The sequence below is a fragment of the Lithobates pipiens genome, unplaced genomic scaffold (assembly GCF_037356315.1).
Source record: "Lithobates pipiens isolate NorthernLeopardFrog02 unplaced genomic scaffold, aLitPip1_a1.2 Scaffold_23, whole genome shotgun sequence".
Classification (NCBI taxonomy): Eukaryota; Metazoa; Chordata; class Amphibia; order Anura; family Ranidae; genus Lithobates; species Lithobates pipiens.
The window spans coordinates 103,240,710-103,255,799 of record NW_027507785.1 but is presented as its reverse complement, the minus strand read 5'-3'; the positions used below and the strand labels follow the sequence as shown (position 1 = coordinate 103,255,799).

General features: G+C 43.5%; 1 long non-coding RNA gene across 1 annotated transcript; it reads right to left on the bottom strand.

The window, feature by feature from the left end:
• Nucleotides 1-667: 667 nt before the first annotated feature.
• Nucleotides 668-7,840, bottom strand: LOC143927773 (uncharacterized). Its single transcript, XR_013262319.1, has 2 exons — nt 7,077-7,840; nt 668-1,046 (listed from the first exon to the last, which is right to left on the bottom strand). It is a non-coding gene; the product is annotated as an uncharacterized LOC143927773 (long non-coding RNA).
• Nucleotides 7,841-15,090: the final 7,250 nt, after the last annotated feature.

The following is a 15,090-nucleotide window of genomic DNA, read 5'->3' as shown; positions in this document are numbered from 1 at the left end:
GATGGCACGACAGCAAATTTAAAGGGACGTACATCATACATCGGCGTGCGCCTGTCGGCAAGTGGTTAACAAGACTCGGGGCCACTCATTCAAATTAGAAGAAAAGAGGTTTAGCCTTAAACTATGTAGAGCAGGGATATGCAATTAGCGCAACTCCAGCTGTTGCAAAACTACAAGTCCCATCATGCCTCTGCCTCTGGGTGTCATGTGTGTGGCTTTCAGAGTCTTGCTATGCTTAATGGGGCTTGTACTTCTGCAAGAGCTGGAGGTCCGCTAATTGCATATCCCTGATGTAGAGGGTTCTTTACTGTAAGAGCGGCAAGGATGTGGAATTCCCTTCCGCAAGCGGTGGTCTCAGCGGGGGGCATTGCTAGTTTCAAGAAACTATTAGATAAGCACCTGAACGACCACATCATACAGGGATTTACAATGTAATACTGACATATAATCACACACATAGGTTGGACTTGATGGACTTTTTTTGACCTCACCTACTATGTAACTATGTAACTATGAACATTTTACAAGTCGGATTATATCCATTTGGCATTGGAAGTTTGTCTATTTTACATAACTCGTTTTAAAATGAGGTCATGTCTATATTCATTATGTCTGTATTGCATATAATATAAGGCAGTATCATGAATAACTGAACTGATATGCTATGTAATGGTATCCGGAATGTTTATTTGGTTACTACAAAATCTCAGGAAGAGAAGACAGGAAAAGACACATCTCTCAGCTGGAAATACTAATTGCAGTTTCAAATATCTTCTTGATATCAGTTTAGCTGCATAAATAAATATCAGCGCATTCCTGGAACACTTGCTAATGCCTGCGTCCTTACAAATACTAACATGCATTCTGTTGTTTCCTTGTTTCATTCTTCCATCTTTAAGACATTTAAGGAAATATCTTGTGTGAAGATGTTATTAACTCGCTGGATTATTAGAAATATAGACATATACAGATGTTCCCAATGTCAAAAACTTCATAACGAGGAGATTTGGGGAAAACTTCTTCTTATTGTTGTCTGTTGATAGAACCTGAAGGAAAAAAAATTGTGTATTAAAAATGAGCTGGAGTTCTGCTTTAAACTGAGAAAAGTCAGCTGGTATAAAATAATAATAATAATAATACATAAAAAGGAACATATGAAACAGGATTCTGTGAGGCAACGCAGACAGTTTTTACTTCAGACATGTTAATATACTGTATGTGGTCAATAACATGTATATACTGTATGTGGTCAATAACATGTATATTAAGGCACATACCTGGCTTAAAATATTACTGACATGCAAAACACAAGAATGGTGTCTTTACTCCTATTCTTTTTACACCTTAAAGTGGTTGTAAACCTCTGAAATGAAAAAATGAACAAATCAGATCCTTCTATAGTGTGTATTAACCTCTGGCCAAATCACCTAGTGTGATTTATGTCTCCTCTCTATCTGAATGAGTCACTTCTCACAGGTTATGCTGACTTCCAAGCGATCCAGAGGGATGGGAGAAGAGCTCCTGCACACAGCCTGTGATGGACAGCCACAGCTCTGCATGTTTCCTTATGATACTATGTACAGGGGAGGTGTTTTCTTTTCCTCCACTCAGGTCTAAAATTACACTCAGCTTTCCACTTTATGCTGAGCAGAGTATGACTTCAGATGGCTCACCTTCTGTCGCTCACAAATGCTTTGTAAAATGTGCTAGAAGGCTGTAAGGGAGAGAGAGCTGCAGATAAACAGGTAGAACTTATGCAGGGGAATTTGATTCATCTCTGTGTATTACCTGAGACTAGTCAGTACGGTGGATACATAAGGGTTTACAACCATTTTAAAGTGTATCTAAAGCAATTTTGAAGTAAGCACTGGAACCCTTGTTGTTAATGCTGTCTGTGTCCCCCCAAGGAGATTTACTCTTATTGTTAATTCTGGCTATCATTAGCACTAATGCCGTGTACACGCAATTGGAATTTTGGTCGGAAAAAGCTCTGATGGTTTTCCCGACAGAATTCCGATGGGATTTCGCTCATGCTGTCTTGCATACACACGGTCACACCAAATTCCAACCGTCAAGAACGCGGTGATGTACAACACGTATGACGGGACTAGAAAAAGGAAGTTCAATACCCAGTAGCCAATAGCTTCCGTCTCGTAGTTGAATCTGAGCATGCGTGAGTTTTTGCACGTCGGAATTGCATACACACAAACAGATTTCCGGATAGGAACATGCTCTCAATCTTTTGCTGGCCGAAATACAGCCAGCAAAATTCCGATGGAGCATACACACAATTGCATTTTCCGACCAAAAGCTCCCATCGGTCTTTTGCTGGCGGAATTTCCGATAATGTGTACATGGCATTGATGAGGGAAATCCATTTATTTAGTTTTTCCCTGGAACAGGAATACAGGGGAGATCTTCCACTTTAAGAAATTTCTATATGGTTGTATCCATCCCCCATAACAAGTGACTGTACTACTACATTATGAGATTCCCTCATAGGAGCTTGAGGTCCCTAGACTTTACATTGAGTAGGTGTAGGAATTCCATTGGGTAGACATAGACATTCTGGTGAGGAGCTCTCATTGCAGGAGCCCCTAATGCCGCGTACACAAAACCGGACTTTCCGGTAGACTAGGTTCAACGGAATCAGTCCATCGGACAATCCGATCATGTGTGAGCTAATCTGATCATTTTTCATTAAAAAAAAATTTGACGGACCTAGAAATAGAACATGTTTCAAATCTGTCCGACGGACTCAATTCCTATCGGGAAAACCGTTCGTCTGTATGCTGATCTGACAGACCAAATACGACGCAAGGGAAGCTATTGGCTACTGGCTATTGAACTTCCTTTTTTAGTTCCGTCTTACATCATCAGGTTCAAAACTAACGGACTTTCGAACAGACCTAGTCCATTCGTGTGTGGCCAAGTCTGTCCGTTTGGAAGTCTGCCGAAAGTCAGTCGGGAAGACCGCCTGACCTTTTCTGCTGGAAAGTCCAGTCGCGTGTACGCGGAATCAGACAACCTTTCTCAACCAGGCTGCTGTTGAACCCTATGGATCCTTCAGAGGTTTCTAGGGGTTCCTTGAGCAGTGAAGGATTCATGTCTTGTCTGATGGTGCCTATCATTCATTCTTTCTACTGGCATCCAGTGTAAGCCCTTGTACACACGGTTGGAGAATCCGTCAAAATGTGTCCTATCGGACCATGTTGTCGGATAATCCGACTGTGTGTGGTATGCATCGGACTGATTCCGTCAGAATATCCGTCGGACCCAATTTTCCAACTTGTTGGAAATATTTTCCGACCAACTGGTTCGATCGGACATACTCCGATCATGTGTAGAGAATTTTGATCGGACCAAGTGCCACGCATGCTCAGATCAAATTCCTACATCAAAGCTATTGGCTACTAGCCTGAACGTAGTCCCATCGTAATGAAATTACGTCATCACTTTCTGAATGTTCGGATTTTTCGACAACTTAGTCCGACCGTGTGTATGCAACAGTTTCGGACAAGATCCGACGGACAAAATCCGACGGATTTGGTTGTCAAAATCTCCGACAGTGTGTACAGGGACTAAGAAGTATCTCAGCCAATATGGAGTTGACAGCCAATGTGGTGTGGTCAATGTACCATGAGCTGTAGATATAATCATTTTTAACAAGGATTACCATCACCTGATTATTATTTTATGGTTAAAAAGGTTGACAAAGGCTGCACTGAGAGATGTAGCAATTCAGGTTGCACATGTTACAAAAAACTACAGCAAGGTATGCAAGTGTATAAAATCACCACATGCATTTCCCAAGAAATTAAAGCATTTGATACCGAAGTTTGCAAATAATTATTTCAGCGGTGGTCTTTTGGTTCATAAAATATTATATTGAAGCTGATGGAAAACTAGCTGAAAGGCCGTGAGAGAACATCAGGATAGTGGTCAGACAATTTCCCACACATGAAGAATTAAGGACAACAACTTAGGTTCTTTTAGAATTCCTGAACTAAAAATCCCCCTAAATGGTCATAAACTGTTGTGTAATACTGCAGTGCTATAGATGCATTCATTATATGAAAACCACAGGTTTTCCATAGATCAGCAGCATTTGATATTAGATTATTTGTGCTGTGGTGTTGTAGCGCAAGGTGTATTGCCTTTAAGGATAAGAGGGGTGATTTTCTATATTTAGAGGATTTTTTTTTTTTCAGGGATGGTGGGAGGTTGTTAATGCGTTATTAAACCCCAAAGGTAACATTTTTTTTATTCCAGCTTACCAGTTCTTAATGTGATGGCTGCATGAGATTTATTTTTTAAAGACTTTTTTCCCTTTTCTTTACCTGGTGATTTAGCCTGTAGGTTTGTTGTTTTTCAACAGATCAAGCTGTTCTGCATATGTATCAGTAACAGAGTTGAGACAAAACATTTAACACTGATAGGGGTGCTTACAATGGTTAGCTTTTATTTATTTATGTAAAACCTTTATCCCAAAAGAAAAAAAAAACTCTACTGTAACTGCTTATAAAGTGGTAACTGGAGTTTGGCTTTGTTATTGTTTCTAAATATGCTAGCAGGGCTGGACTGGGACAGAAATTTGGCCCTGGACTTCATCCAGACCAGCCCACTTACATTTTGAGTGTCCCATCAGCTCTCCCTTACATCAGAGTGTCCCATCACCAGCCCCCTTACAACAGAGTGTCCCGTTACCAGCACCCTTACATCAGAGTGTCCCATCAGCACCCCCTTACATTAGAGTGTCCCATCAGCAACCTCTTTACATCAGAGTGTCCCATCAGCACCCCCTTACATCAGAGTGTCCAATCAGCAGCCCCTTTACATCAGAGTGTCCCATCAGCACCCCCTTACATCAGAGTGTCCAATCAGCAGCCCCTTTACATCAGAGTGTCCCATGAGCAGCCCCCTTACATCAGAGTGTCCCATGAGAACCCCCTTATATCAGAGTGTCCCATCAGCACCCACTTACATCAGAGTGTCCCATCAGCACCCCCTTATATCAGAGTGTCCCATCAGCAGCCCCTTTACATCAGTGTCCCATCACCAACCCCCTTACATCAGAGTGGTCCACTGAGCCATCGGCCCACCAGGAAACTCACGGTAGTCCCAATGGCCAGTACATGCCTGTATGCTAGTACATCTAACACTCTCTTCCACCCAGATTAACAATGCAGTTGTCCAAAGATGCCCTTGTGCTTCTTCATCCAGAGTGGAGGCACTCTAATACAGGAGGTGTGTTACTGGTCGGATGACCAGTTGAAAACTGAGGGAAAAACACTTAAAAAAGAAGCCACCACATACAATGATTTGTGAGCTGCAATATACAGTATTACATTTTTGGTATAATACCGCTTTAAGTACAGTTTATTTAATTTATTCATTTTTTATGTTTGTTTTTGTATGTAATTATTATTTGTGTACTGAAGTTTTATTTTATGTGTAAAAAAAAATAAAAAATAAGGAGTGTTGCCACGTGAACAGGTCCAGGATAGTTAAAATATACTGTATGTATTTCTTAGGAGCCCCTTAAAACCCTTTCCACCCTCAAAAAACACTAAAACATTACATTAGTTTTGTCCTCTTTAATAAATTCAGTACATTTCACCAAAATTGTGAAATTTCACAAAAACTATGATTTTTACAAAAATTGAAAGTGAAAGCAATTTCAATCAGTCGTCCCCCTGGGCCGAGATTCTAGGCCACAGGACACTTGGATCAAACATTTCAGGGCAAATCCTCCAAAACCATCGTCTAATGCCCCGTACACACGATTGGAAGTTCTGCCAGAAAAAGTCCGATGTGAGCTTTTGGTCGGAAATGCCAACTGTGTGTATGCTCCATCTGACTTTTGCTGGCGGAGTTCCCGCCAGCAAAAGATTGAGAGCAGGTTCTCAATTTTTCGGTCAGAAATTCCGATCGTCTGTACCAACTCTGACATGCAAAATTCCTACGCATGCTCGGAAACAGTTTGACGCATGCTCTGAAGCATTGAACTTCATTTTCTCGGCTCGTCGTAGTGTTGAACGTCACCGCGTTCTTGACGGACAAAAGTTCAGAGAACTTTTGTGTGACCGTGTGTAAGCAAGCCAAGCTTGAGCGGAATTCCATTGGAAAAACCATCCAAGTTTTTTCTGGCGCAAAATCCGCTCGTGTGTACGGGGCATAACAGTTTATTCAAAGTGCCCGATCTATCTGGGCCTATTCACAATGCTGAGCTGCAGTAATGAATTACCACAACAGATGGTAGTGCATCAAACATGGTGCAGAGCATTGTGGTGCCATTCCTTTTGAATTACATGCTAACACATTGGAAGCCCATTAAAAATTAGCAAAATGTTAAAGCTCACTGCGGTTTGTACATCTCTCCAACACATCCTGATCTGAATGGGTCCTTTTTGTATGAAGCTAATGTAAATGAAAGCATATCCAAATCTGAAAACAACCATTAGAGCTAGTCCTCAGATGTGTTAGCTGATTTTTTTCACCTGATAATTCTAGGAATAACACACTTTCTGTCCCAGAGTTGCTACTCTCACTCCATTTCCATATAAAGTAGAAACACTGATCACAGATTACAGCTGCAATAGAACCAATACGCATGGCCATGGGGGCTGAAGGAGACCAACCTGATCAGCAACTAGAACTACGCTCTCTGTTCACTCATTTGCCATTATTGGTAGTCAGTGGCGGCTGATAGTTTGGAGGGGGGGGCAAACAATGTACCCACAGCCATCCCCCAGTTCATTGGCCCCGCACTTACCCCATCAAGCGGGCGTAGCTTCCCTCCAGGCGATGAGAGGTGGCTTCTCGTGCATCTCCTCCATCAACACTCAATGTGTTGATGGGGTTATCAAGCCATTTTCTTCCCTTCAACACATGGTGGAAGGGAAGAAATTTCCATAATCTATGGCCCGTCTTAGTTTTGCCTCTAGCTGCTCCTGCACGGTTTAATTCACAAGCCTAAACATGGTAACTGCTTACTTACATAAATGCATTAGGTCTCCATTGTCTTTTATACACATAATTAGTATGGTCATACAATCACTGTTTTACTCTTATACCTTGCAGTGTTTTCTCCCAGGCTTTTTCTTATTCTTTATTCCTTCTTGGCTTCTTTTCTTTTCATCAAAGTTTTCTTGCTCTTGTCCTGTTCTTTCATATTTTCAACAGTCCTTGCTTTCTTTTCCTTCTGTCTTGGCAGAAAACGATACGATATGTAGGCCATTGATACATAGATTACCACCCCTTGGATCCCACCCAGACTTAGGCAGTAGGGCTGTGCCAACACAAAGAGTAAAAACACGTTAAGTGATGCAGCAGTTCCAAGTATCAGACTGTCTCCACGACTCTCCCAAGTCAAAACAGCAAAATAGAGCAGAGCTACAGCTGGGTAAAATAGTCTTTCATCCATGTTCATCAATTGCAAGCACAAGAACTAAAGTCTAAAGGTTTCATCCAAGGAAGGTGTGTCAAGAATGTATAATACTTTGGAATCTATGAAGTGTGTGCAACTGAACCAGTGGCTTTATGTATTTCTTTACTTAATTAGAGTTACAAGTCTCTGAAGTGTGCATAGATGTGCTGAAGGGCTCTGCCCAGCCTTCCGGTTCCGGCAGAGCCACGCGGCATGTCTGTACACAAACAAGGATGTCCTGCGCATGCACACATATGTTGAGATCTGGGATTTATCTGGGATCTATTCTGCCATATGCTGCAAGGCTCTGCTGGCACCAAAAGCCTCGTGGCATGTGTGCACATGAGCAGAATCCAGTGACATGCATGTGCCCTTTTGTGAGACTGCCTTCGGGAATGTGTAAGGTGAAGAATGTCCTTCTTACCTAGGCGAGAAAGAAGGAAAGGCTGCACTGGAGCACAAAAATTCAATTGTGGGGGAGGGAGAAGGAAATTGAAAATAAGTTGTTTTATAGGGCAAAAGTCTGCTTTAGGGTTTAAGCCTCATGCACACAGGGCATTTGCTGTGCTCCTCTGAATGGCAGAACTCTTAACCACTTCCTGCCCACGGTACGTGATATGACGTCATGGACTTTGAGTGGGGATATCTGAATGATGCCTACAGGCAGATATCATCTTTTTCAGCTGGCGATTCTGTGCACCATAAGAACAATCATAGCTGCAGTTTAGCCACTTGATCGTTCTTACAGGCGACGGGAGGGGATGCCCCCCCCGCGCTAGCCTCCGTTGCTTCTACCGGCTCACCCCTGCAATTGTTCAGCTGGAAAACAAATTGAGTTTAGTATAGATATTTTTTGGTGACCAGATGGTCCTCAGTCATCTCTATGACCCTTGGAGGCCTGGGTGTGACGTTATGACATCACTTCCAGGACGGCGGAAGTAAACAATGCCGGGGACTCGACTGGAAAGGCAGAGACAGTTAATTTTTTTTTTTGATCTCAGTCTTTCCAGCCTGAAGAAGAGATGTGGGATCTTAAAGACTCCAAGTCTTTCCATAAAGACCTGCCACACTCTTTTCCTATTACAAGGGATGTTTAAATTCCTTTTAATAGGAATAAAAGTGATCAAAAATAGAAAGTTAAAAAAAAAAAAAAAGAAAATAAAGAATAAAAAAATATATATATTTTTTTTTAAAGAGCCCCCGTCGCTGCGTGCTCACATGCATAAGTCACGCACACATATGTAAACGGCGTTCAAATCACCCATGTGAGCTATCGCCGCGTGCATTAGAGCAAGACCAATAATTCAAGCCCAAGACTTCCTCTGTAACTCTAAACAGGTAACCTGTAAAAAAAAAAAAAAAAAAAAAATTTAGATTTTTAAGTACCAAAGTTTGGCGCCATTCCACGATTGTGCGCAACTTTAAAGTGTGACATATTGGGTATCTATTTACTTGGCGTAACATCATCTTTCATATTATATAAAAAAATTGGGCTAACTTTACTGTTTTTTATTTTTTTTTAATTCATGAAACAGTTTTTTTCCCAAAAAAACGTGTTTGAAAAATTTCTGCGCAAATATCGTATATTGCAACAGCCGCCATTTTATTCCCTAGGGTCTCTGCTAAAAAAACATATATAATGTTTGGGGGTTCTGAGTAATTTTCTAGGGAAAAAAATGATGATTTTTACACGTAGGAGCGAAGTGCCAGAATTGGCCAAGATGGCAAGTGGTATTCAGGCGTGTAAGGGTAGGTGGGTGGTCGGACGTCACTTCCTCCATGTTTCCCTCCTTGTGGGGCACCAAGCAAGGATTACATAAGGGTGGGTTCCTCTGGTATATGCTAAGCACTTTGTACAGGGCCACTTGCCTTACACAGGGGTACCTTTACTGGAACAGCTAACTGGTCTCTAATGAACTCTTTCGATGTTACTGTACATCACTATCTTCTTTGCCAGGTGAATACTATGTGCTTTTGCTCCCCAATGACATCTAACATCTAGGATTCCCTGCAGCTTGGGAAAACAACATTTTCTCTCTCCCTCCTCCTTACTTTGAGGTGGTCCCAGTTTCTGCTCATGAACGGACTTAGTTTTTGAGATGGAGACCCTATATTCCCTCTGTTTTGGAGGTGTAGCACCCTGTAGTGTGCTTGAAGTGTAAATATATATTTTTTCTAGTATAGGTCAATTTATGCAGGCTTGGATGCCAGCCAAGACTATCTGTGTTTTTCCTGGGTTGGGCAGAGATCCAGAAAGAGCTGGATGACTCATCAGGAAGCATCACTGAGATCCCCCCCCCCCCCACACCCCTATTTCTAGAATATACTGGAACCTCAAATACTCTGGGTCAGCCCAGCTGGGGAAGAGTTGTTTGGGCAGAATCTTGAAATGGAGTGTTAGGCTGTAGTGGCCTTTCAGGAGGCTCCCTAGTCTAGAGGGGTGATGATCTTGGGCCTGGGCTTGGGTGTGGACAGGACCTTCTCAAAACCCACGGAGGTGGAGAGGACAGCGGGAGAACACTGCTGGGCAAGTCTCCAGGAGGAACAGCCAAGAGGGCTGGTGAGTGACACACAGTCAGGAGCACTGGGAGGCATGCCTGAGAGGAATGGGATGGAGCAGTCTGGGATGGGTGCAGAGCCAGTCAGGACTGTGGTGGCACTGGCAGTGGAAAGAGCCAGCTGCAGTCAGGAGGTCTGGCAGTGTCTGAAGAGGTGGTACATGGAGCAGTAGCCACATACTGTATAGGACAGCTATCACCAAAGACTTATGTTTTTGCTACACCATAAGGACCCATGGTCCCTGCCTGTATTCGTCCAGAACCAGTTGAGTCTAAAACCTTTACTTTAAAGATAGTATTTGATACATCGGGGGGGGGGGGGGGGATCTAATCACACACTGACCTGCTGCAGTGGTGCTGGCCGTGTGTCTGTGCCTCTGTTTGCTGGAGAGGGGGACTCCACCAGGCTGAGTACAGACACACAGGGAGCGGGGAGAAGCCTCGCTGTGTGCAGAGCCTTGCAGCTGCCAAGGAAAAGTCAGATCGGTGCGGAGGTCACGCAAGACTCACTAATGCTCACCGAACTGTGAAAGAAATAGCAGAGCAACGATGAGCAGAGCTGAATATGAGAGCTGCACCCGGCAGGAGGGGGAGGACAGTGGGATGGGGGAGCTGGGCTTGCTCAGCTCTAATACAGGAAGTTACCACAGACATACGGTCCTGAGCCTAGTGATAGCTGGCGAGAGGGGAGGAGGAGGCGGGAAGGGAAATCCCGAGGACACGTGATTGGTTGTGTCCTTGGGCCTCGCGGCGGCCCCGTTCCTTAACAACCAATATTTTCCAGCATTTCACTGAGCTGCTGACGTCACTTCCAGTTTACCACTTGCATAGGGAAACCGGAAGTGACATCTTAACTCGGAGAACAAAGCACCTGGCCAGGCGGAGGTTGTCCGGCGCGATGGACTGCGCCACAAGGCAATTCCAATCTCTGCAAATTAAGCGTCTCGTCTGCAATCTCATGATTGCATAGACGCGGCGCTTCCTATAGTACACTGTCTCCAGCACCGTAACGCAGTGCACTTAAAAGGACATTTTTTTTTCAATTTTCCCTACAGAGTTTCATTGATCAAATGGGCATCCTATGTGCACCCTTCCCCATCCAAGTTCAATTCCCCTAATAAAAAAACAAAAAAAGCTGCAAGGACTGTTTCTTGTCTCTGAGTGACTGAAAATGTGTGTGCCTGGTTGTGCAGGATGGGAGATGACCACATTCACCAGGGGCTCTTATGGGGGGGCTACACTATAGAGGGTTACATTGATATGGTGGCATGTAGCACACCCCCGTAGAGACTGCTGATGAACTTGGATCCCCCACTCCTGCACAGCCAGGCACACCAAACTTCCACAAGCACCCAGAGTCAGAGAACAGTCTGTGACTTTGTTTTTTGTTTTTATTGAGGGATAATAGCTTGGATAGGGATGGGAGGTTACGGTATGCCCACTTGACAGCAAAACTTTCAACAAACATCAGAGACATCTTCCTATATACAGTCTATATACAGTCCCCCTAACTTTCCTCCTGCACAGCACTTGCTTGTTCCAGCTAAATCGCTTTGATTCATCTGACAAGCTCCCAGTCAGATTAGCAATGTCCCTTTACAAGCACTTATAGCCCATTTTTGTGTAGCACAGTGTAGTAAAACAGCTTGTGATTCATCCTTTGTGGCCACTGATCCCAGCACCAACTCTTAAGGCACTGCCAACCCACATGGCTGTAGTTCCTTTTCACTAGTTCTCCAGGCTAACTCTCCACACCAGTCCTTCAGAATGACTCTTCACCAGCCCACCCAGCTGACTCTCTGGAGCTCTCTTAGGGAAGGATGAAGACATAAGCACACCGCTGTCTTCAGGGAAGCTGGCTACATGTTTCCTCCCTTGTTAGTCCCCAACAGTGTTGACTACTCACTCTGTCCTCTCTCTTGCTCCCCTGCCTCTAGCAAAGCCTCCTTCTGTGTGTTTTAGGCAGGGATCCTTCAAGCACCCAAGCCCCAGCCAAAGGCAGGACACCCCCACCCAGACTAGGGGGCACCCTTGAGGGCCATCGACAGCCTCCTCAACACTGTATCTCAATCTTGCACTTGACTGCCCCTGCTGGCATGGCCCATGTCTGTTTATGGCGTGGAGTCTAAGCCCCCTGCCAGCCTACCTCTGAGAATTGGCTAAGGTTCCATAAATATTCAAAGCAGCTCCTCCTAAACTCCACCAACTAATTCTAGAAGATTCTTAAACCTTCTAGACCAGGGGGAGGCAGCAGAACTGCCAGGATGAGTCACCAAGCCCTGAAACTTAGTAAACCCTGACCCAGGTTCCATACCTCAGGCCCTGAGCTGAACTATGTTTTACCTACTCTAACACACACCACACTAACTTCTAGCACATACTAGAGGGTGCTACACTTATATGGTCTATTTCCTGTAATTTGTAGGCTACTGTAAATCACACTGTACTGTCTGCACAGTTACCCCTGTGGAAGGAGCCTACGCCTCTGAAAAGCATAGGGTACTCATATAGAGCCTCTGCAAATTAAGTGTTTTTGCACTCTTTTTGTAGTAATATGGTCACTACTGTAACATTTTGTATTGACATATTGGGATTTTATGTATTTTAAACAATTTAATTATATGTATGATATAATTACAATAATAATTACAATAAAGAACAATTTGTAACTTTTTATACTAATTTGCCTATAAAGTCCCACTACATGGGGGGAGTGTTTTCTATGTATTCATAAATAGGGATGTTGGCAAGGGTACAGGGGATCACCCTTTCTTTTTCTGTACTGTCACCACAGTCACTTGTGCATTTGGTGGGGCACGCAGAGCCCTTGCCCTCTCCAGGTGTCCCTCTCCAGGTGTCCAGCACATCACCACTACTCATTCCCATTAACAGTATGGGGTCCCACCGCGCAATTAGCTAACCGCGCTAACTCCATGTGTGCACTTCACTTAAAGTGGAAGTCCATGCAAAAACTAAAATCTCTGCATCTATGAACACCAAGAAACTAACACTAACCTCTATATCCCTGTAAATAAAAAATTTGTATACATACCTTTTTGGAAGCCAATCTGACCCACGGAGCTGTCATTCGCGGCTTCACTGTAGAGGTGGGTGCAGAGGAGACGGACAACAACGGAAGCCCCATAGCAACTTTATGGGTGACGTCACTTCCCATTCATTTTGCAGCCATTGTCGGCTGTGTCCTCTGCAGAGCTTCCACCATTGGAGATCGGTTTATAGCTGGTCAGATCGCCTGCCAAAAAGGTATGTATACTCATTTTTTCTTTACAGGGATAGAGAGGTTCGTGTTAGATCCGTGGTGCCTACCTTTAGGGAATTTTCGTTTTTGCATGGACTCTTCCTCTTACATACCTGTGTACAGGATGAGGGCCACAGTGGAGCAGATCTGCTTGTGTTGCTTGGGAGACAAGTCACTGCTGAAGGAGTGTCGGCAACATTTTCTTCTTTTCTTGCACTGCACACCTTGAGTAACTTTTGATCAAGCAAAGTTTTGCAAGCTTTATTTAAATAAATTAATGATAATAATGATGATAAAGACATATGACAGTCCAATATAAAGTGCAAACATTTCCCCAACATGCCTAATCTCTAACTGACTTGTGGCTGCCCAACCGTACCTGAATAAGAAAGAGTCCATCTTTGGTTGGTGTGTTCAGGAGGGACTGCAATCCACAGCAATCCTCCTGGGCAGTAGATATTCCAACTTCAGAACATCACTGGACATCCAGACTCTGGTGCCGGCAGGGTACGGGTCTGACCAGACTTAACCGATCGGCACTGAACCAGCAAAACAGCAACAAGAACCCTCCTGGCAGCCCCTAGAGTCCGGGCCTCCATCCCTTTTATAGGACCAGAGGGTCAGACCCAGGAAAACCCACCAAGAAAAACCAGAGAAACTTGTATATTCATTTATTCTGGCCATTGGCATGCATTAACACTCACTCAAATGCTCAAAAACGTATTTGTGAGTAGGAGCATTCAGTGTTTTTTCTGCTCTTCAGCATCTCTCCTGAACAAAATTTAGATGTTTTTCTTTTCAGTCTGTAAGCGCTCCTCTGCTAATATGACTGCAAATTCCTATATGTGCATAGACACAAAAAAAACAAAAAAAAAAACACCAAATGCCCGTATTGCATGAGGCCTTAAGCCCCATACATGATCAGAAATTCTGCCAGCAAAAGTCGAATGTGGGCTTTTGGTCAGAAATTCCGAGTGTATGCTCCATCAGACAAGTTTTTTCCAACGGAAAATTTGCTCGTGCGTACGGGCATTAGGCAGGTTGCAGGTTGCATATTCCAGATATTCCATGTTTGCGTTTTTAAATCCACATTTTTGATCCACTGAATTCTATGGAACCAAAAAACAGAAAAACTCCCTGGCCCTTTCCAATAAATGCACAGATGTGAACTACATCCATAGGAGACCATGTTAAATGGACTGTAGTGTGTTTCTGCAAAACTGAAAATGCACTAAAAATTGCATAGGTGTGAACCAGGCCTAAAGCATAGAAATATAAATGAAGCAGAAACAACCTACTCAGCACTACCACCCCCTTCCTTTTTTACTGTTATCTGTGAGTCACTTTAAGCTGACCGGTTTTGAAACGCAAGCGAGGAATTTCTAAATACGCCCACATCACACTCCTTAGATATAGCCTTAAATATCAAGGTGTGAGTACTAAGAATATTATCACAACCACCACTCAGATTCAACCAGAACCAAATGCTTTGCTGCTGTGTCTTACAACTACCAATTTGCTAGGGGTACATTTTGGCCAAATATAAGATAAAAACTCAATTTTTCCTTTTATATAGTATGTTTATCTGCTAAAATGATGTAACCTCCTATGGAGTGCATAGCACATTTAGGCTCAGTTCACACTGCTGTGATGTGAGAACCCATGCAAATCCAGTACGGGTTCAGGCATCGCTAACAACTCTCAGGCAGTTCACACTGCCCTATGCGAACCACTGCGGTTGTCAATGCAAAGTTAATGACACCCCCAGATTGGTTTCGCATGTCGCAGTGCAAACTGTCAATTTGGACAGTGAACACCCATGCAACCACCCAAAAAAAGGGTCC